The sequence below is a fragment of the Oryctolagus cuniculus genome, chromosome 3 (assembly GCF_051225735.1).
Source record: "Oryctolagus cuniculus isolate XC-2025 breed Fujian yellow rabbit chromosome 3, ASM5122573v1, whole genome shotgun sequence".
Classification (NCBI taxonomy): domain Eukaryota; kingdom Metazoa; phylum Chordata; class Mammalia; order Lagomorpha; family Leporidae; genus Oryctolagus; species Oryctolagus cuniculus.
The window spans coordinates 114672570-114695540 of NC_142869.1; the positions used below are offsets into that span (position 1 = coordinate 114672570).

Here is a 22971-nt window from a genome sequence, read left to right on the forward strand (position 1 = left end):
TGTGCACTTACTCCTCATGTAGGATCTCTGTCCTTAATGTGCTGTACATTGTGATTTAATGCTATAACTAGTACTCAAACAGTATTTTTCACTTTGTGTTTCTATGTGGGTGCAAACTGTTGAAATATTTACTTAATATATAGTAGACTGATCTTCTGTATATAAGGAGAATCGAAAATGAATCTTGATGTGAATGGAAGGGGAGAGGGAGTAGGAAAGGGGAGGGTTGTGGGTGGGAGGGAAGTTATGGGGGGCAACCATTGTAATCCATAAGCTGTACTTTGGAAATTTATATTCATTAAATTTTTAAATTAAAAAATAATTAAAAAAAAGAGACCTGCAATTTAAATAGATCTGAAAAAAAGAGGAAGAGGTACAGGATAGCACATGAAATGATGGGGTAGAAAATATTAACCAATTACCAACCCCTTCCTCACTCATGGACAGAGGTGGGGCATCCATTCCAAATAAGACCCTACTGCTTGCACTGGGTAAAGGATCAGTACATCACAGAACAGAGGGGAGGGAAAAGGAACTAAGATAAAGAGAGACCAACCCCTTTGGGCCAATGGATTCCTAGCTTTGGGACCTCTCCTCTATATAGAAAAATGTTTCTGCTTATGGTAAATAAACTAGCTTTTGCTTTTTCACTCTTTTGGAATTTTCTCTTTATTTCTATACAAACTCACAAGTCCACAGAGCAGGGGAAGCAGCCTCCCATCCAGTATGCAACATATTCCTCAAATTCACCAATAAATCATCAAGTAGTTTTTAAAGTTTTTAAGAAATGCATGCAATGCATATCTTCTGTTATCTTAAAATTCAATAAAAGCATGAAGAAAAGGAAAGGGAATGGAAAGAAAGAATTTGATGAAAATCAGTGCAAGGAAAGGTTTGGCATAAGCATTCATGGGTCCTTTTTGTTCCTACTCAGTACCAAGCAATGTGTATCTCTTCTGATTAAGCATATCACTGCCTACTAGAAGTCCAGAAAAGAAAAAATAAGACATGATGTAGGAAACTATTGTTGACCTAATTTAATTTAGGAATAAGTGTTACCCCTAAAAATAAGCAAGAAGTAGTGATGAAATGCAGAATACACCTATTTGCTAAAATTGTGATAGAGGTGATGAGTATATACAGAACAATGGAATAGCAATATTCACAGTAGTGTTTGGGCCTTTTATTTTTTCTTCCTGCAAATAACAGGTTTGAGAACTAAAACTGAAACCTCAAGCAGGGGATATTATAGTGAAATGTTTTTCTTTTTCCTCTGATCACACAAAGGCAGCACCAATCAAGAAGAACACAACCCCTGTGAGAGGTGATGGGAGTGGATGTGTGAATTGCTAGAATACTGTGTTCAGTGGGATTATATTCAAGTTGCAAGGAAAGAGTGTCTGCCAAGAGGTATTTGTATATTTAAATATATATGGGAATTCGTATATCTAAAAAATAAAAGCAAGGCAAGTTATTTGACTTTAAGTCGTTTATTTTTTAAACAGAATCATCATGATTGTTAAGTATCCAGATGCTTCAAAAATGATAAATGTGAATGAGATAACCACTGTGAGTAGATGCATAGGCAAATAGAAATTCTTAGTACAAGAAACCCCCAAGAAACATAATTTTGTGTAGGCTAGAGTTCCCATTTTTATTTTCTTCTAATGTCACTCTATTATGTTTCCATTTATATTAAAATAAATTAGGTAATTTGCTTTGTTGTCCTACCTTGTTTCCTTGAGTGTTTCATTTCTTAAAACAAATGAAAATATGCTGTGATCATAGTGCATGACAATATAACACAGAAACAAGGAACTGAGCTTTTTAATTGGCATTTAAAATATTTTGATATTTCATTTGCAAGATTTTTTTTCTTTTTGTTCTGCATAAATGTTTCTGTGATACCTGAAGAAATGACTTTTTCCATCAATAGTTTGTTACCATCTCTAAGATCCTTAGATTTTTGAAAATAGAAAATGGAATCTTGCTCTGGGGATCACAAATAACAGTAAAATTTATATATTGTTGCCAGTAACCTCCTAAATATATTTTATTTACCAGCCCATTTTTCACCTACAAAGAAAAAGGAAATATTTTTTTCACATAAACAATCCTGTCCATTTTAACACATTGAACACAAGCCCAATCAAAATAACTGAAGAAACAATTGAATGATGTGTTGTTGGTATAAACAACCAACTGCATGTGAATTAGAAACTCAGTTATCTATATCACTTTCTCCATATTTTTTTGCTTCTCTACAAACATCCAAATTTCTCAGAGTGCTTGGGTTTGAGTCCTAGCTTCAATTTGAATACTGCTTAATGTTGATGTGCATCCTGGGAGGCAGTAAGTGATCGCTCAAGGATGTGCTTACCCATACAGTAGTCCCAGAATGAGTTCAGACTCCTGGATTAGGCCTGGCCCAGTTCTGGCTGTTGTGAGCATTTGTAGAGTGAACCAGCAAATGGAAGATTCTCCCCAACTCCACTCTCTTTTTTTCTCTCCCCCACCCTCCCTTTCCTTCTATATGTAGGTATCATTTTCAAATGAATAAGTGAACTGGCTTCATTCTGACTATGGCATTTAACCTAAGAATTGTGTAGTATGTTAGTGAACATTTTCAAAGCTACAGTACTCAACTGGACAAGCTCCAGTATGTAATGGGCACATCATAAACTGTATTCTATGCCTAGATAAGTAAAGTAGAGAGATATTTTTCTAACTCATGTCCTAATATATCAGCTCTGCACTAATATGTGACATTCTCTTCATAGATTGCCATAATGTACGTATCAGGATGCATTATTTAGAGATAACTAAATATATTGCATCTATTTTGTCTATATTCTGAACTTAATATTTTTTAAAGAATTATTTTATTTATTTGACAGAGTTAGAGAGAGGTAGAGCCACAGAGAGAGAGACGTCTTCCATTCCTCTGGTTCACTCCCCAAATGACTGCAACATCCAGAGCTGAGCAGATCTGAGGCCAGGAGCCAAGAGCTTCCTCCAGGTCTCCCATGTGAGTGCAGGTGCCCAAGGACTTGGGCCATCTTCTACTGCTTTCCCAGGCCATAACAGAGAGCTGGATAGGAAGAGGAGCAGCCGGGACCTGAACCGGCACCCATACGGATGCCAGCACTGCAGGCTGGTGTCTTAACCCACTCTGACACAGCACCAGCCCCTGAACTTATTTTTCTACCTACTTGCTTGTTTGTATTTCCCCATCAACAGCATCAGCTTGTACTTATTTTCCTATTGCATTTCTAGAATGCACCAAATATGAATTACCCAATTCAAGACTGACATCTTTTTGAAGAAAATACATTTACAGCTCACAGAGTAAATGCCTTGGGCTATCTATAGAAAGGGGCTTCTCTAACAAAGGGATATCACTGATATCTCCTACACCAATGTTAATATCAGTTTACCCTAACAAGAGCTGCAAATGGCTCCCTGAGGCAAACCTTGCACTTATTTTTATGTTGCCTTTTAAGAAACAATAGGAGGAAAAGTGAAGTTGTACAATAACCTCATTACAATTAAATATACATTCCATTCACATTTTCATCTCTCCTATGTGAAAAAAACAAGGCTCAAGGAGTGATGCATGGATCTACTGATTAACAAACCATTGACCCATGATTTTTGATCATTGTATTTTATTTGTAAGCTAAGTATTGCTTTTGAACTAAAGATGGTGTAGAAATTCAACAGTAAAAGTTTTAAAAGAAAGTTTATGATTTATTTCTGTGTGTTCAGCACCTAGAATACACGTAATTGGTATTTAATGACTGTTTCTTAATTGGTTAAATGAATGAAGGCAAAGAATAATTAAGGGAACAGTTACTTTATACAACCAAGTTTTCAAACTGTGCATCCCAAGAACAATAGAAGCCATTTCATTTAAAGGGCACCCTCTGAATGCTTAGTATCTGCATTATAAATGGCCTCTCCCTTAGTGTAGTGAATGTCCTAGCACTTAGTCCTCTTGCTCAAATGAAGGACAGTTTCTTTCCTTTTCTGAATCTTCCTTTGCAGTTTCCAAATCGTGGTGAAAGAGGACACTCTTGTCAGTCCACAGTGATCTCTGGTTCCCACCTCTGCGAGATTGCTTTGATCCACTGGGAAATAGGTAGAAATTCACAGAAGTAACTACTTCTTCTAAGCTTCCAACTTGTATTTATGTATTCTACAGGAAAATCTCTCTATAAATCTATACTTTGTCCTTTTCCGGATCTGAGTTAGCCCTCTTTGAGCTTCCCTGAAATTGTAGTAAACTTTGAATAGAGCCTGTAGGTTGACTCAAGCCCATCAATTTTCTTCATGAACACAAAGTTATAATGACCTTTCTTTTTACTATCAGACATGTCATTGAACATGTAAAAAAGTAAACTAAATGACTTAAAAGCACATTTTTAAAATATTTTGGGTTAGTGTCACCAAAGGTATAAGACAGCATTTAATTATATGTATTTAAGACAATAAATTAGGGGAAAAAAAGGGAAAGAAATATTTTTAAAACATAAATTCAGGGGCCAGTGCTGTGAAGTAGAAAGTTTAGCCTCTGCCTGTGGCACCAGCATCCCTTATGATACCAGTTCAAGTCCCGGCTGCTCCACTTTCCATCATCTCCCTGCTAATGGTCTGGGAAAGCAGTGGAAAATGTTCCAAGTGCTTGGGCCACTGCACTCATGTGGGATATCCAGAAGAAGCTCCTGGCTCCTGCCTTTGGATTAAAGCAGTCCTGAACATTAAGGCCAGTTGGGGAGGGAACCAGTGGATGGAAGACTCTCTCTCTCTCTCTCTCTCTTTTCCTTTCACTCTGTGTGTGTGTGTGTGTGTGTGTGTGTCCTTCTCTGTCTGTAACTCTGCCTCTCAAATAAATAAATAAATAAATCTTACAAAAACATAAATTCGGTCTTAATTATGTTATTTTGATTACAAACTAAATATGTAAGGAAAAGTGCAGATTTGTGCCCCCTCACACAGGGCACCAAATGTGAGGAAAGAAGGTACAGAAAAGAGAAAGGAGACAGATTATGAACTCGCAGCCAGACCGAATTTATTCACAGAAAATAAATTCACAGAGGTTGACCAACTGCCAGCATCTAAACAGGCCAAAAGAACACATGGCAGAGGGCCCAGACCCCACAGGCTGAGCCTTTTTACATCTTAAGTGGGCAGGAGTTTGGGTTGGGGGCAGCAGGTGGAGATGAGCTTCCCCATACAGGTTCTTTAGGTTTTACCTTCCCACTTCCAAAGCTGGGGAAGAATGCAGGGGGTGGTGTGGGTAACAATACAGGGTGTGAGACTGAACTGGTCTGTTGAAAGAAGGCAAGGGTAACAAGAACCTAAAATGCTTGAGGCTTATGTCCTTGTTCCATCCCTATGGATTCCAAAAAAATTTTGCAACTAAACTTATCTTTTAATTCAATTTTTTTTCCACAAAACTTTTGAGGTAACCACATATTATATTCCCAGAAGCAAACACTAAATATTTAATGAAAAGAGTGCAAGGTGTCTTGCGCGTAACAAATCTTTCCAGGCAGACAAATCAATTGATTAGCAATCTTTTATCGAGATTCCTCTCCCAGGCAAGGTTCACTGGTCCCAATAGAGCAACAGAGCAGGGGCCCGGGAAGTCGTGTGTCAGAGGCTGGGAGGGCTCCTTTTAAGATTCAGGGCATGGGGGTTAAAGATTGAGGTGGGTCTGATCCTCATTGGTTGACCTTTAGGCACCCGTGGGGACCTTGACAAGGACTTTTCTTCCCCAGAAGTACAGGTAGGGACTCTCCATTCCCGGAAGTATAGGCCTTCCCTCCTTGCAGATCCCAAAGCTACCAAAGAAGCATAGTTAATAATGGAATAGATTAATTGAATTCTGAAAAATATTCATTTAACACTCCTCCACACACATACACACACACAGAGAGAGAGAGAGAGAGAGAGAGAGAGAAAGGCAGAATAAAAGAAAAAAAGGAGTAAAACTAGGTGAGAGAAAGATAAAACTAACAGTAAAACCAAACCATATTAATACTTTCGTTAAATATAAATGAATTAAACTCTGCAATTAAAAGACAGTGACTGTTGGTATAGATAAAAAACAAGAATCTTTACAATATATATAAATATAAAATGCAAACTGTAAACAAAAGAAGGTTGGAGTAACTATATTAGTATCAACATGGTTGTCAAGAAAAACAAAATTATCTAAGAGAAAGAAGGATATTTCTTAATGAAACCAGTGTTGAGTGTAATTGGAATTTTAAAATTCCTATATCAACAATTACTAAGTCACTGTGACAAAATAACTGCAAAATTGATGGTCTGTTTAAGTGGACAGACATGTTCAGCATGATAGAACATATATTGGTCCATAAAACAAATCTCAGTAAACTTATAAATATTGAAACCATATAGAGTATGGACAAGAAAACATAAAAATGTTTTCAAGGTATATATTAGAAAGTAGGAAGAAAATCTTAGAAAAATTGTGAAGCATGCTTTTAGGATATGCTTTTCCACCAATTTTATTGGCAGAACAAATATTGGATGATTCCTTGTAGATAAATATGATACCAGCAATTCAAACTGAAAAAGTATTGGGGAAAGTTGGATTGGGATGTTTTTAGACAATATTCATTTATTTTGGAAATATTTGATACAATATTTCCACACCAATCATTTCTTCTTATTTAGTTGAATTGACTTCACTTAAGTCTAAGATAACTATACTCAGTGGAGAGGCCTATTATGATCTGGGTACTGAAACTAGCACTTTACATAGTTTATTTAAAAATAATATAATACTAATATCATTTCACATGTGGTATAGATGCTGTGAGTCTTAAAGAAGATGAATAAATTATCCAAGTTAATATATATTGAGTGAATTGTGGTTACAGGATGTAGAGCTAAAGTCTTTCAAACTACATTTCTTATACTGTGTTTTCCTTCCTTCACAGAGTAAACTAATTGTCAGAGAGGACTAGATTATTTGTTAGTCTTCCAGGTCATTAATTCCTGGTTGGCACCCTCACATTTAATCAACTAAATGCTTACTAAGGAATTATATATTCACTTCTTAATTATTTACTATGTAGTTTTAATTAAGTAACTACTATATTCCAGAAACAGTTCCAGTGTATATGCAGCAATAAACAATACACAACAAAAAGTGATGGCACCCTTCTAAAGTTGACCTACTAGAAAAAATGGATAAAACACAGATTAAAGAAATAAGTGTAACACATTGCACTCATTTGTGGAATGGAGACAAATTCTATGGCAATATAAATAGAGAAAGGGGATAGGCAGTCTGAATTGGAGAGTGTGTTACACTATTAGACCAGAGAAGATGACATTTGTATAAAGATCTAATGGAGCAAAGAAGAAAACTATTTGGATTATCTGGAGAAGTGTGTTTTAGGAAGAAGGATCAGCAGGAATAAGATCTTAAAATAAGAGTAGCTGAAACATTAGAAGAACAGCAAGACAGCACTCCTGCTGGAGCAGAGTGAGTTAAAATTAGTTACATCAAATGAGGTTCCAGCAGTCAATTGGGAAAAGAGGCCATCTGGGCAAGTTCTTAAGGACATTCTTTGACTTTTACTGTGAGTAAGATGAAAAACCATTGAAAAGTTTTAAACAGATTGTGTATCATGAACTGACTTAGGTTTTCAAAACATAACAGTAGATACTACCGTGTAGAGACCAAGTTGAAAGGGGCAAAAGTGGAACGATTAGACTATGTAGTAGACGCTTTACAATAAACGTGTAAGAGATTGATGCAATAGGAAATGAGATGATAGTACATAATTCAATTCTGGATATATTTTGGAGGTGGAGCCTACATTATTTTCTAATGGATTGAATGTAGGGTAAGAGGATCATAGAGGATTCAAGAATTAACCTAAACACTTTTGGGCATGCAGAAGTATAAAATCAAAGATGGATTTAACAAGTGAAGGTGACTGTAAGAGCAGCTGTTTGAGGAGTGGGTAATTATGGTTTCAGATTTTAGCAGGTGAATTTTGCATATCTGGGTATTCAGTAGAGATGTAAAGTAGTCAGGAGGAGAATCAGATTTTGGAGTTCTTGTGAGGCATGTAAGTAAAGATTTAAATTTGGAAGTCATGAGGATATAGATGGTCTGTAAAGAAATAAGGCTGGGGAGATCTTTAAGGAGGCAGTGTGGGATGAAATGAGCTGAGGCCCTGGGGAATTTTAGCATTTAATAGTTAATGGAAATGAGGAAAAATAAGCAAACGAGACTGAGATGGCAATGCTAGAGAGATGCCAGATGAAGATGGTATGCAATGAGCTAACTGAAAACTGTGGATCAAATTAGGAGACAATGAGCAATTATAATATATGTAGCTGCTCAGCCGGCTAAAAGGAAGATTTAGGAGTGATTTGGGAATTTAGCAATGCGGAAGTTATCAGTGATTTCGACAAGTGAAGTTGTTGGAATGGTAGAAGTCAAAGCTCAATGAGAGGTGGTCTAATATAGAACAGCAGAAGAGGAATTGGAAATAGAGGGATTCAAAATTCTTTTAGGAATTTTCCTATAAAAAAAGAAAAGTGAGGTAGCAGCAGGAAGTTAAAGTAAGACTGTAATTGGGCCAGGAATTGCATTCTGTTCAGGAAACATAAATACATATATAAGTACAGGGCTATTTTCAGGGAACATAGCTCTTTAACTTCTAGCTGTATCCAGAAGAAAATTGTCATCTCTTTATGACGATAATACAATCTATTCAATGATCAAATCAAAAATTCAACAATTTCTGTGTTTTTTTTTTTTTTTTTTTTTTTGACAGGCAGAGTGGACAGTGAGAGAGAGAGAGACAGAGAGAAAGGTCTTCCTTTGCCTTTGGTTCGCCCTCCAGTGGCTGCCGCGGCCGGCGCGCTGCGGCCTGCGCACCATGCTGATCCGATGGCAGGAGCCAGGTGCTTCTCCTGGTCTCCCATGGGGTGCAGGGCCCAAGCACTTGGGCCATCCCCCACTGCACTTGCGGGCCACAGCAGAGAGCTGGCCTGGAAGAGGGGCAACCGGGACAGAATCCGGCACCCTGACCGGGACTTGAATCTGGTGTGCAGGCGCCGCAAGGTGGAGGATTAGCCTAGTGAGCCATGGCGCCAGCCCAATGTCTGTGTTTTGAATATGTTAATGTTCAAAGTTAATGTGTTGGGGTGGATTAGGGAGGGAGCTTGCTGCTCAAATCTAGGAGAAGATAGTTTAAAAAAGGGGGGGGGGGCAGAGTTCAGTCTCAAGGAAGAGTTAGGAAGAAAACAGCAGAGGAAACTCTACCCAAATTGGAGGAAAACAGTGGACGTAAGTGGAGGGCGAGGATGAGCACAACTCAGGACCCCAGCAGCTGAGAGCCTCCTCATCAACATTGGAAAGTGAGGTGAGACCAGACTGCAGCAGGCCAAAACACTGGCAAAAAAAGCTGCAGGAAGAGCCTAGAGGGAATCTGGCTTGGAGCCCCATGGGGGTTGGTGTACCCCCCAAACTAGATGAGAAGAAACAAAGTAGAGGGCATATTTTCTCTCTCCCTGATCATCCTGCAAAGGCATCATGTAACAAGCTGAAAGGGAGCAGGCACCATTTTTGACATTTCTTTTTTTTTTTTATTTAGTAAATATAAATTTCCAAAGTACAGTTTATGGATTACATTGGCTCCCCCCCCATAATTTCCCTCCCACTGGCACCCCTCCCATCTCCTGCTCCCTCTCCCATTCCATTCACATCAAGATTCATTTTCAATTCTCTTTATATACAGAAGATCGATTTAGTATATATTAAGAAAAGATTTCATCAGTTTGCACCCACACAGAAACACAAAGTGTAAAATTCTGTTTCAGTACTAGTTATAGCATTACTTCACATTGGACAACACATTAAGGACAGATCCCACATGAGAAGTAACTCCTATTGTTGACTTAACAATTTGACACTCTTGTTGCCAAGGCTATGGAAGCCTTTTGAGTTCTCCAACTTCAATCTTATTCCGACAGGGTCGTAGTCAAAGTGGAAGTTCTCTCCTCCCTTCAGAGAAAGGTACCTCCTTCTTTGATGGCCCCATTCTTTCCACTGGGATCTCACTTGCAGAAACCTTTCATTTAGGTTTTCTTCTTTTTTTTTTTTTTTTTTTTTTTTTTTTTTTTTTTTTTTTTTTTTTTTTTTTTCCAGAGTGTCTTGGCTTTCCATGCCTAAAATACTCTCATGGGCTCTTCAGCCAGATCTGAATGCCTTAAGGGCTGATTCTGAGGCCAGAGTGCTGTTTAGGAATTAGAAGACAAAGCACAGGGAATTGTACACTCAGACCAAACACTGGAAGAAGAAATTAGAAAACTAAAAAAATACTGTGGGGAATCTACAGGATACTATCAAATGACCAAACATACTGGTTCTAGGAGTTCCTGAAGGCACGAAAAGAGAGAAAGGATTAGAAGGCCTTTTTCGTGAAATAATAACAGAAAATTTCCCCAATTTGGAGAAAGGAACATCCAAGTACAGGAAGCACATAAAACTCCTAATAAACATGACCAGAAAAGATCTTCACCACGACACATAGTAACCAAACCCTCCACAGTAAAACATAAAGAAAAGATTCTAAAATGTGCATGAGAGAAACACCAGATTACTTTCAGAGGATCTCCAATTAGACTCACAGGAGACTTCTCATCATAAACCCTATAGGCTAGGAAAGAATGGCAAGATATATTCCAAGTCTTAAGAGGAAAAACTTCAACCCAGAACACTATAACCTGTGAAGCTTTCATCTATGAACAAAGATGAAATAAAGACTTTCCATGACAAACAGAAATTGAAAGAATTTGTCACCACCCATCCACTCCAACAGAAGATTCTTAAGGATGTGCTGCACACAGAAACACAGAAACATGGTCACCACTACAGAAGAATCAGGATCATGAGTTATCAGGGAAACGCAAGTCAAAACCACAATGAGATGAAACTGGGGTGAAAACCTCACCCCTGTTAGAATGGCTTTCATACAGAAATCAACAAGCAACAAATGCTGGCGAGGATGTGGGGGAAAAAGGTACCCTAACCCACTGTTTGTGGGAATATAAACTGGTAAAGCCACTATGGAGGTCAGTTTGGAGATACCTCAGAAATCTGAATATAGACATACCATGTGACCCAGACATCCCACTCCTGCGAATTTACCCAAGGGAAATGAAATCAGCAAATAAAAGAATTATGTACACCCCCATGTTTATTACAGCTCAATTCACAATAGCTAAGAAGTGAAATCAGCCTGAATGCCCATCAACTGAATACTGGAGAATGTACTCTAAGGAATACCACATAGTGATAAAAAAAATATCTAGTCATTTGCAACAAAATGTATGAATCTGGAAAACATCATACTGAGTGAAAAAAGTCAGTCCTAAAGGGACAAATACCATGTTCTCCCTGTTCTGTGGTAACTAATAGAACACCTAAAAGGCAATCCATAGAAGTGAAATTGATGCTTTGAGAAGCAATGACTTGAACAGACCTTTTCTTGACTGTGGAGGAACAGGGATTTTGTTTGTTTGTTTGTTTGTTTGTTTGTTTTCTTAATGGAGAATGGGACTGGGAATGGGGGGGACAGAGTAGGGGTGGGAGGGCAGGTATGGTGGAAAGAATCACTGTATTCCTAAAGTTGTACTTATAAAATTTATACTCATTAAATAAAGGTTTCTTTGGGGAAAAAAAAGTGTATGTGTTGGAAACTTAATCTCCGCATTCATATGTAAGTGGTATTTGGAGGTGGGGTCTTTTGGAGAGCATTACAGTTAAATACCATCAGGAGGGTAGCGCTGCCCATGGTAGTATTAGTGGCTGTATAAAGAGAGACCCAAGATAATGCACCCACTCTGTCTCACCATGGCATGGCCTCTGCCGTATTATGATGAAGCACATGAGAATTCTCACTTCATGTGACACTATGTTCGTTGACTTCCCACCCTGGAGAACCATGAGTCAAATAAATATGTATTCTTTATTGACCAATCTCAGGTATCGTGTTATAACCACAGAAAATGGATTCAGACAGTAGCTTATTAGCAGTATGAAGGGCACAATTAACTTAACATGGAGAATTAGAGAAAAGTGATGTAAGTTAGATCCTCAGACTTCCTGGAAGAGTATCGCAGGAGCACAGCATGCGTATCTCCAGCTGCCTGAACAAAGGAAAGGGGATCATGTCCTGGCATTTTCATTCTAAAATTATGACATTAAAATATGTATCTCTTATTTTGTCAGATTGAAAAAGCAACAGTCATCTCTCTTGCTCTCAGTGTTTTCTGTATGTTGCCCAATGTGGTCCACCTGAGGCCCAGCATATGTCATCCCACTAGACAGATTGCAGGCTTAGCAGCTGCAGGCATTGGGCACCGAGGCACCATGTCAGTTCCACATGAAAAGATGCCAGCTCTCTCCCATAAGCCAGGCCTAGAATCACAGACTGGAACCAGCACTTGAAGTTAATCTTAGAGTCATTAAACCTTCTGCTTTCCCCAATGTGAGTTAAAGGATTTTTATTAAAGTGCCTTTACAGACATTTTATTAAATCATTTGACCAATTTAAGAGGTATCTTCAGCATTACCCAATTTCTGCTCCAGCAGAAAACTGCCTTCGTGAAACTGACAAAGGGAATTCATTCCTTGTCACGAGACACACTACCAATAGGAAAGGCACTGCTGCTGGGATTTGCTGTCTGTAAAGATAGCTTACTGTGCAAAAGCTGAAATAAAGATAGGAATTTCAAGGGGCCAACACTATGGCCTAGTAAGTTAAGCCTCTGTCTACAGTGCTGGCATCCCATATGGGCACTGATTCATGTCTTGGCTGCTTCTCTTCTGATCCAGCTCTCTACTGATGGCGTGGAAAAACAGTGGATGATGGATCAAGTGCTTATGGCCCTGCATCAGCATGGGAGACTTGGAAAAGCTCCTGGCTTCTGGCTCCTGGCTTTGGAGCCTCCCAGCTCAGGCCATTGCAGCCTTCTGGGGAGTGAACCAGCAGATGGAAGACCTTTATCTCTGTCTCTCCCTCTCTTTGTAACTCTGCCTCTAAAGTAAATAAATGAATTTTTTTAAAAAAAAGGTGAATTTTGCGTACAACAATTTTATAAAGCTTACCAGTTGTCCTCTGAATTAATGAATAAATGTCTGGATTGTATATGAGTGGCACTTCTTAGCTTTCTTATCCAAAACTTCATAGTCCCTTCTCCAATTATATTGTCTTAAAACCTGAAATGTTCACCATACATATTGTACATATGTACTCTATAATTTACTGTACATGGAATCATATTTTCAACATAATTGGACACGAACATATTAACTTCATTAGTACAGAAATCCAAAGGAACCCAGAATGACATTTATTGAGCATTAACTTTGTGATCCATACATAAGGCAGTATCAGTGCTATCAGTTAGTACTTTTGTTGGAAACAGACCCAATATAAAACTTAGGTACAGTCCACAGGAAAGTAAGGGGAACTTAAAAAAAACTCACAGACAATGGGAGTAGAAGATAAGTTTAGGGGCCAGCTAAGTACAGAGGGTAAAGCTGCTGTCTGAGACATCAGCATCTCATATGAGTGCTGGTTCCAGTCCCCAGCTGCTCCACTTCTAATCCAATCCCTGCTAATGTGTCTGTGAAGGCAGTTGAAGATGGCCCAACTCCTTTGGATCCTGCAACCCAAATCATGTGGGAGATTCGGAAGAAGACAGAGAGACAGAGAGAGACAGAGACTAGTTCACATGATCATGATAATGGACAGACAGGGTATCTCATCCACAAGCTGGAGAATCAGGAAAGCCAAAGTTGGGTTTCATTATGAGTCTGGAGTCCTCATGTAAGTGCCAGAGTTCAAAGACCGGAAAATCAAAAGCCCCATTGTCTGAGGTCATGGAAAGCGAATGTCTCAGAATTGGGGGGAGGGGGGGAATGCCCCTTTGATTGCTTTTTTGTTCTATTCAGGTCTTCAGTGGACTGAGAAATGCCTACTTAGATTGGTGAGGGCAGATTTCTTTACTCAGTCTACTGATTCAAATATTAATCTTTCCTAGAGACACACTGAAGACACCCAGAATTAACACTTTGCAAGCTATATCGGCATTCATTAGCTTAGTAACAGTGACACACAAAATTAACCACCACAACTGACTCCTGGTTATATCTCAGTCTCTTCTGGCATTACTGACAGGGCCCTAAATTTAAAAACTCCCACCTCTTTCTCCATTCCCTGTTGATGTGATGTGCTGTCTATCCTGAATGGTGACTGGGTCATGGTGTTACAATAAACTCTCACATTCAGCTGGAGAAAATGATTATTTTAGGATTCATTAGATGCTCTTGGTGCCCTGGCATGGGGTATACAATGAACATCATCTTCATTTTCACTCTTGCCAGAATTAAGATGGCACTGCCGCAGTCACTTGTCAGCACTCGTCTGGGGCAGAAGCAGCGCTGCGTAGGATGGACCCGAGTTTCTTACATTTTCTGGCATTGGCTCTTCAGCCATTAGAACCGTGAGCAACTACAGCGTGTCCTTGGTTGGCCCAGCTCCTTGGGGTTTCCGACTGCCAGGCCAATGTGAGAATAGGTGATGTGGTTCTCAGCATCCACGGAATAAGTGCACATGGAATGACTCATCTTGAAGCCCAGAACAAGATTAAGGGTTGTACAGGCTCTTTGAATATGACTCTGCAGAGAGCATCTGCCACAGTCAAGCCTGAGCCAGTTCCTGTTCACAAGGGAGAACCTAAAGAAGTAGTTAAACCTGAGCCTATTACATCTGATGTGTCCAAAGTCACTTCCACAGCCAACATGGCCTACCATAAGGCACCACAACCCTTTGGTTCTGTGTCTTCACCAAAAGTCACATCCATCCCATCACCATCGTCTGCCTTCACCCCAGCCCATGCAGCCACTTCATCACATGCTTGCCCTCCGCCTGTGGCTGCTGTCACTCCTCCCCCATTCGCTGCACCTGGACTGCATGTTAATGCCAATCTTAGTGCTGACCAGTGTTCCTCGGCACTGAGCACTGGTAAAACTGCAGTAAATGTCCCACGGCAGCCCACAGTCACCAGCGTGTGTTCCGAGACTGCTCAGGAGCTAGCAGAGGGACAGAGAAGAGGATCCCAAGGTGACAGTAAACAGCAAAATGGTCCACCAAGAAAATACATTGTGGAGTGCAATACAGAGTTTTATCACATACCCACTCACAGTGCTGCCAGCAAGAAGAGACTGATTGAGGATACTGAAGACTGGCATCCAAGAACGGGAACAACTCAGTCCCGCTCCTTCCACATCCTCGCCCAGATCACTGGGACTGAACACCTGAAAGAATCTGAAGCTGATAATACAAAGAAGGCAAAGGAAAAGATACCCCTTCACGTCTTTAGTCCCAAATACACAAAATTGCGTGACTGGCACCATGAAGTTTCAGCACACGCTCTTAACGTGCAGTGATTTATGAGTCTTGTTCCCCAGACAGCCAGCACATACGTTTTCACTCACTTTCTCTCTTTTTTCAACTTCATAGTAAAATCTGTATTAAATTTGCTTTATGAAAAATAGAGCCTTTTCTATACTTTTCTAACCACTTACTACTGTTGTGAAAATGAGAAAGATGAACATGTTTTGTGCTAGTCAGGAGCTCACAAATGTAAAACTAAAGAAAAAATTAAGGGACTATATTCAGTGGATTTACATCTGTTTCCATTGTTATTGGGCAGTAACCCTGGAAAAGGAGTTATTATTGTATGTTGAATTTGGTTGGTTGGTTGTTTGAATCAGAAGGGGATGAGCAAATACTGTCCTTGCATAAATTGGAAACTACTTCCTTTATGTTCTTACATTTCACCAAATTACTTTTAATTTTGTTATTATGTAATGCTCAAAGTTGATTGTAAATTATTTTGAGTAAGCCGATATGAGGAGGCAAGATTACACATGGAAGACTTTATTAGAGAATAGCTCCTTGTAGATTTAGCTGTCTCTTTAAGTAGATACTATTCAGGACGGCTGTATGAAGAAGAAAAGGCCCTGATTTGGCTCCGAAAGAAGGCAAGAAGAGAATTCTGCCCTTCTTTGCGGTGGGGGATATAGAATATTTTTTTTTGATTTGGTTAGATTCAGAAATGCTGTTTTCTACCAACAAATTTCTAAGCTGATAGCTGTATTTAGAAAATTTCCAGACATTAACTAGTAAAATATAGAAAAGATGAGTTTGCTTTGTTTTTAACTCGGAGGAAAAGAACATAAAGTAAATTGCAACATGAATGATTGTGAGACATCAAAGAAGTATTTTTCTTGGTGATGTAAACTGTTGTGCATTGCTGCTATTCCTAGGAAGCTGTTTTGGGCAATACATGGAAGCTAAATATCTGATCAGAAATGCTTTCTGCCTTGTAATATAATGTATTATAAATGAGATCTAAATTGAGTAATAAATGCATTTTGGAGTTTGAAAAAGTGTTGTAATAAAGTTATCTTTAACTTAAAAAAAAAGATGCCACTGCCAGCAACTTATTGTCAAAGTCCACGTTTTTTCAGCCAAATTCTTTGCATAGATCAAGCCAACATAAAATCGTGTGTCTGTTTAATGTCTGCTCAGCTCACACTTTTTTGCTGCAGTGCTGGGGGAAAGGAAGCCACAGGCTTTCAAAACACTCCAGATATATACAGTTACCAATCTTTGACATGCAAAACTGTTAAAAAATCTCAGCATTTACCCCCTAGGGAAGTGCTGCTCCACTGGAAGGCATGAAGTCGTGGAGAATGCACAATTCATTTCTCTGCAATGCCAAGAACAAGGCTGTTAATGCTCACAACGCAGGGAGGCAGGCCCTCCAAGGAGAAGGGAGTGCAGGGGCACTCAAAATGGAAGCTCAGAGAGATGAACCACGGAACAGCATTTCAGCCGCAACCCAGGCAGAAAGACGCGTGCTCCATGCTAATGTTCTGCCTCACTGAAAATCACTTCAACATCTCTCTCTATTGCCTAAATAGTTGCTGATTAACATTTGGGTATTTAAATGTTAATCTTTTTTTATATTGTGGTTTCATACCTGTTGGAGGGAGAAGACACATGGTTATTTTAAAAGCTGCACACTAACTTAACTAGCACAAAGAAACAAAACAAAGGACATCCTCATATTCCTTCAATTAGATATTATCATGATTAAAATTTTGGAGAACAACCCTATAGACATCTTTTTCAATAGAAGGTTAGATACAATATTTTAATGGCTTCAAATTATTTAAAAGTTGTTTTTTAATTTTCATTTTCTTTATATATTTTAGGGGAAAGAGAGCATGGGAGAGAGCTAGCACATATCTGCTGATTGACTTCCCAAATGCCCACAGCATCCAGGGTTGGGCTAACATGAATTTAGGAGCCAAGAACTCAATGTAGGTTTCCAACATGAGTTGCAAGGATGCAACTACTTGAACCATTACCTGCTGTCTCCCATGGTATGCATTGGGTGGAAACAGGAGTAAGGAACTAGTGCCAGGACTCAAACCCAGGTACTTGGATATGGAATGTAGGCATCCCAAGTCATGTCCCAACCACTATGCCAAATACTTGCCCTTATAAATGTTATTAGAGTTAATACATATCAGGATTCTGAAAAATCTTGGATTTTGCGCTACTTAACAGGATGATCAGGAATGTTAACAGGAGACATTTGTTTTCAATTTCCAGCATTCTGGCAGCTGCAATTAACGCAAAGTTCTTCACTTTTTTTTTTTTTTTTTTTTTTTAGATTTTATTGATTTATTTGAAAGTCCGAGTTACAGAGAGAGAGAAGGAGAGGCAGAGAGAGAGAGAGAGACAGGAAGAGAGAGAGCAAAGTCTTCCATCTGCTGGTTCATTCCCCAAATGGCTGCGGCGGCTAGAGCTGTGCCTATCTGAAGCCAGGAGCCAGGAACTTCTTCTGGGTCTCCCATGCAGGTGCAGAGGCCCAAGCACTGGGCCATCTTCTATTATTTTCCCAGACTACGGCAGAGAGCCAGATCAGAAGTGGAGCAGCCGGGACTTGAACCTGCTTCCATACAGGATGCCGGTACTGCAGGCAGTGGCTTTACCCACTACGTCACAGTGCCGGCCCTATCAAACTTGTTATGTTTAATCCACCCAAAGTTCCAGATCCTCATGGAACACATCATTTTTTCTTTTAGCTTTGGAGGCCACTTGACTCGGGATCTACAGCCATGTTCTGTTCCCTGTTACCAGGGTTGCAGGCCCTGCTGTTCCACTCTCTTAGTAACATCTACTCATTGGGGGCCTGTAACTTCAGTTGGTCTGCTATAATACTACCTCTCCCTGTTCAGCCTCTAAATACACAGTAACAAATGGAGCAGTAGGAGACTTGCCCTTCATGCTACACCTACTACTTGGGTATGAGTGTTTACGACCAGATCCTGGACAATGTTCTGTTTTCTAACTCAGACTGTGAATGCCCACGTCCTTTCTTTTCATCCATTCTTGCCTCTAAAAACTGTCTTTAACTTTGAAAGCTCTGAGATTTTTCTTTACCTGTAAGCAATTAACTTTTCACACCAGTCAGGGATACTGGCACAAAGACTCCTGGGTCAGAAAAAAAAGGGCTTGGTACAGTAAGTAGCATGAGCTCCACGGTCATGGATTTTCTGCTTTGGCCCCCACCTTGTCCAGGTGGGATCCTAGGTAGAATCTGTGCATAACAATGCATTTGTATAGCAGCAGAAGAACATTAATCTTAGAAAAACCCTATGGTATCTAAGGGGCTGCAGACAAACCTTCCCCAACTCTTCTCTAGATGCTTACATTCTATCATACTGACAAGCAAACCTGCTTTCTATTCCTGGAGGAGACACTGTCTTTGTCTTTCAAGTCTATTTGTCATGCAACCATCCTTGAAGAGATACTTCTGAAAAAGGCCAACAGCGCCTCTGCTCACAAACTCACAGGTGGAAATATGAAAGAACCATGGATAGTTGTCCCGATAGGGAAAAACAAAGTATGTATGCTGTTCTGAGTCATAGAGATGCACAACAAAGACACTGAAAACTTCAAATAAATTTGGCCACTCAACAGATTTTTAGCTTTATTGGTCAGTTCAGGGATCACTCTCACCTCTTCCCACTTGGAAGATGTTTATTGTTCTGAGATACACTCCCCCTACCATTAAACACATGTGTCTTACGTATTATGTGCAAACACCAAATATTTCTCACTGTGAACTAAATGACTGTGTCCACGTTATCTATTTTTAAATATTTATTTGCTAGTTTGAAAGTTGGGGTTATAGAGAGAATGTTATCTTTCTCATAGATAAAACATCTGCTCAGAAAAATCCTGTCTTTTGAAACAAAAAGGGTGCAACTGGACACCATTGTACTTACTGAAATAAGCCAGTCCCAAAAAGACAAATATCACAGGTTTTCAAGGAAAATACAAAAAAATACAATGTATAAAAATTAAACTTACATAATTTAATTACTGTTTATATACTCCTGTGGGAAAATAGTCATTCTACTTTTTACTTGTTAAGCATTATGGTTAGTGGTGCCTTAAGCTTATGATTATAAAGTAAATTGAAATTATTTCAAAACTTAAAGGGAAAAAAAGGAAGGAGGGCAGGTTGAGGCAGGGAGGGAAGTACAGTTATATTCTTAGAATTGTATTAAGAAATATATGAAATCTGTTCCCTTTATATGAATAGAAATTAAAAAAATTCTGGCTCAGAGTCATAATGTTAACATAAACACATCACTTTAAAATCAAACACATTATTTCCCATTCAAAATAGTGTAGAGTTCTCCATTGAATTATTTTGGTCTCTTCTTTGAGGCATCTTTCTAATGAGCTTCCAACCACTGGTAAACACTGATGGAATTTTTCCCTTCTATTATTGTCACTACAAAGTTGTCCTCATTTACTTGTGTCTCATATATAGTTATGAACATTAACCATATTTTGCTTTTCCACCATATAATCAACAAACATTTAATCAACTAGTAAATAATAATTTATTAATAGTAAAAAAGCATGATATATTCCATTCATTTTATTTTGAATTTTATTTTAAATTTTAAGCAGATAACAAAGACAGTACATGGCTAGCCCCAGCTCCTACCCACCAGAAACCAGACAGCAAAACCAAGGTCTTACAAAGATTAGAAGATAACAGGGGCAGATCAGAGATTGGTACAACCAAGTTGGATCTAACATGGCATTCAGTTTAACTGGTGCCCTTTCTTCAGCGTCATTATACCCTCATTGTAATGCATTATCATAGTAAAAACCACTCCCCTTAGTGCCATGAGAGTTTACAATTGCCATGAAAACTTAGCAAAGTAATCATACAAGGTGAGACAAGAGGTGGATCTGTAATTCCTGAAATTTGATGCCCCTTTCACAGAAATAAGATGAATCTTCTGCAAATATATTAACATAAATTTAACAAAGCCCATACAATACAAACTAAGACAATGTACAGGTGTTGTGTTGTCGCTCCCCCTCTTCATGGAGGAACGACACAGGACCCTGCACTGTTCTTTTGTCTGCTCGGCCCTCCCCAGGTTTGCTGCTGGTTCTTCCCGGGTTGGCTACCGACCCTTCCACCTCCGTGGAAGGGCGATTCCCCCTGCCACTTTCCCGGCTTCCGTGGGGGAGCGGCACATCGCTGGCCGGCTCTCTCGGGGGCTGCTCAGGTGTTCCTTCAGATAGATGTTCCTGGTGCATGCCGTCTCTCTCCTCCTTTATAGTCCTCTTCCACCAATCCCAACTCTGCTACCCACACGCCGAGTACGCTGCTCTCCTCCAATCAGGAACAGCTCCTGCAGCTTGTCAAGTTGGTGAAAGGCAGCTGTGTAGAAGCTGTTTCCTCCTCTCCCAGTGCCATATTGTGGGAGAGCAGATGCATAGAATAAGTCTTAATTCGAGTAACAGTCTAGTCTGAGTTGCTCCCCACATTGTGTTGTTTCTGAAACAGGCTGCTCTGTGTCACTTTCCTCAATAAAATTATTTATTTCATTTTTCTGGCTCATGATTGATTTCTGTCTCCTATTGACACCAAGAACCCACCTGTGGCCACAGAGATCAACACAAGGTCTCTGACTATCTGGGATTGTAACAACCAAAACACCTTTTATAATTGAAATGTTTCCATTTATATTATCCACATGAGAGAAGACAGAATTTCTACCTTCTATTTTTATTCATCTTAATCCTTTCCATACGCGTTTCCTCCTTTTCCTGTTTCTTTCCTACATCTGATCATTCCCATTTTATTCCATTCCTTTCATTTTCTCTTCTTTTTTTTTCCCTACTTTCCACATATCTCCTTTATTTCTGCATTCCTCCCCTTCTTCTCATGTGTCATCCCCTTGACTTATCACCTGTGTGCTTTTCTACCTTGTCAAGTCATCATTTTTGAGGATTTACACAAGAGCTATAATTAGTTGGAAATAAGGATGCGTTCTGAGAGTGAGACAAGGAAATCAGGCTGCAATGGAATAGAATATATACAGTAAAGTCACCTTAGCAAAAAAGAGTTCCTACAACTCCAGGAGCTGGTGGTATAATAGTGTATGCATTGTATCCTTTTGAATATAACTACTTAAAAATGGGAGAGGAAAAGAGAGAGAGAAAAGTGTTAATTTCTGGATTTGACACTTTATTCTGTTCTAGTAAAATAAACAGGAAATCACAAAACAATTTAAAGATACATAAAAGAAATTAATTTTGGGTGTTAAGCCAATAGGGCCCATGCCCTAATACTTGCAGCATAATTCCAGTGACTTTCAAGAGTAATTCCGGCTGCAACTTTTGCCTAAACTGTTGATTATAGAATCTAGTCCTTGGGTTAGATATGATTCCATTATAAATTTACATAATATTTTAATTACACCATCAAATAAAAGATGTGGCATTCCAAGTATGATTGAGAAGCAATGGAAATGAAGACACAAGGAGAAACTTGAAGGCAAATCTTTGAAAAGATCAGCCCAAATGTGGTTCCAGAGACAGAGCCCTGGGGTGGAAGATGTGATCCCTCTCACATTAATGCTTCTGATTTTTCCAAGAAAAGTATCTCGGTTTTCAAATGCTAAGACACTGACTGGACCAGTTTACAAGGTCCATACCACTGGATAATCATTCATGCTCCTTTCTGATGTGTAATAGTCTGGATGTGCATCCTGGTTTAACTGTCTTTCCTTGGACTCTCATTATCTGGGATGACAGTCTGTATCTGGCCCATCTGTAACTTTTGTTCAACTTAAAGTAGGCCTTCAGGACACAGATTTCATCTCTATCTTTGGTTTCAATTCCTTTGCAATGATTTGGCACAGTCCCAGAGAGAGACTAGAACAAGGAGGTGAAACCTTGCCATTCTTGTGGTCTGGTTTGATATGAGCCTCTGAGGATTGAATGGGACCCTGGGTAAAGGAGCCCTACATGGGACTCCAGAAAACCTGCCAGGATTCTTCCTCCATGTTTACACCAGTGTCTAGCTAATGAACACAATTTTACTTAATTTGACTTATATCACTTTTTTTGTACCTAAAGCTATCATGTAGACTCGACACCAAAAGATAATAAATTGTGGGAAAATTTGAGTAATTGTTGGATTTAAAAGTAGTAAATAATCATAACTTCATCTCAGTCTCAACCAAATTTGGAGAAGGGTGGTTAGCCATTAAATTTTTTTTTATTTATTTGACAGGTAGAGTTATAGACAGTGAGAGAGAGAGAGAGAGAGAGAGAGAGAAACAGAGAGAAAGGTCTTCCTTCCATCAGTTCACTCCCCAAATGGCCGCCACAGCTGGTGCTGCGCTGATCCGAAGCCAGGAGCCAGGTGCTTCCTCCTGGTCTCCCATGTGGGTGCAGGGGCCGAAGCACTTGGGCCATGCTCCACTGCCCTCCCAGAGCC

The 22971-nt window shown here is 39.3% G+C and overlaps 1 pseudogene across 1 annotated transcript; it reads left to right on the plus strand.

The window, feature by feature from the left end:
* The first annotated feature begins 14633 nt into the window (after nucleotides 1–14633).
* On the plus strand, nucleotides 14634–16558 carry LOC100345072 (PDZ and LIM domain protein 5 pseudogene; annotated as a pseudogene). Its single transcript, XR_016231617.1, has one exon. The product of XR_016231617.1 is annotated as a PDZ and LIM domain protein 5 pseudogene (transcript).
* The last annotated feature ends 6413 nt before the right edge of the window (nucleotides 16559–22971 follow it).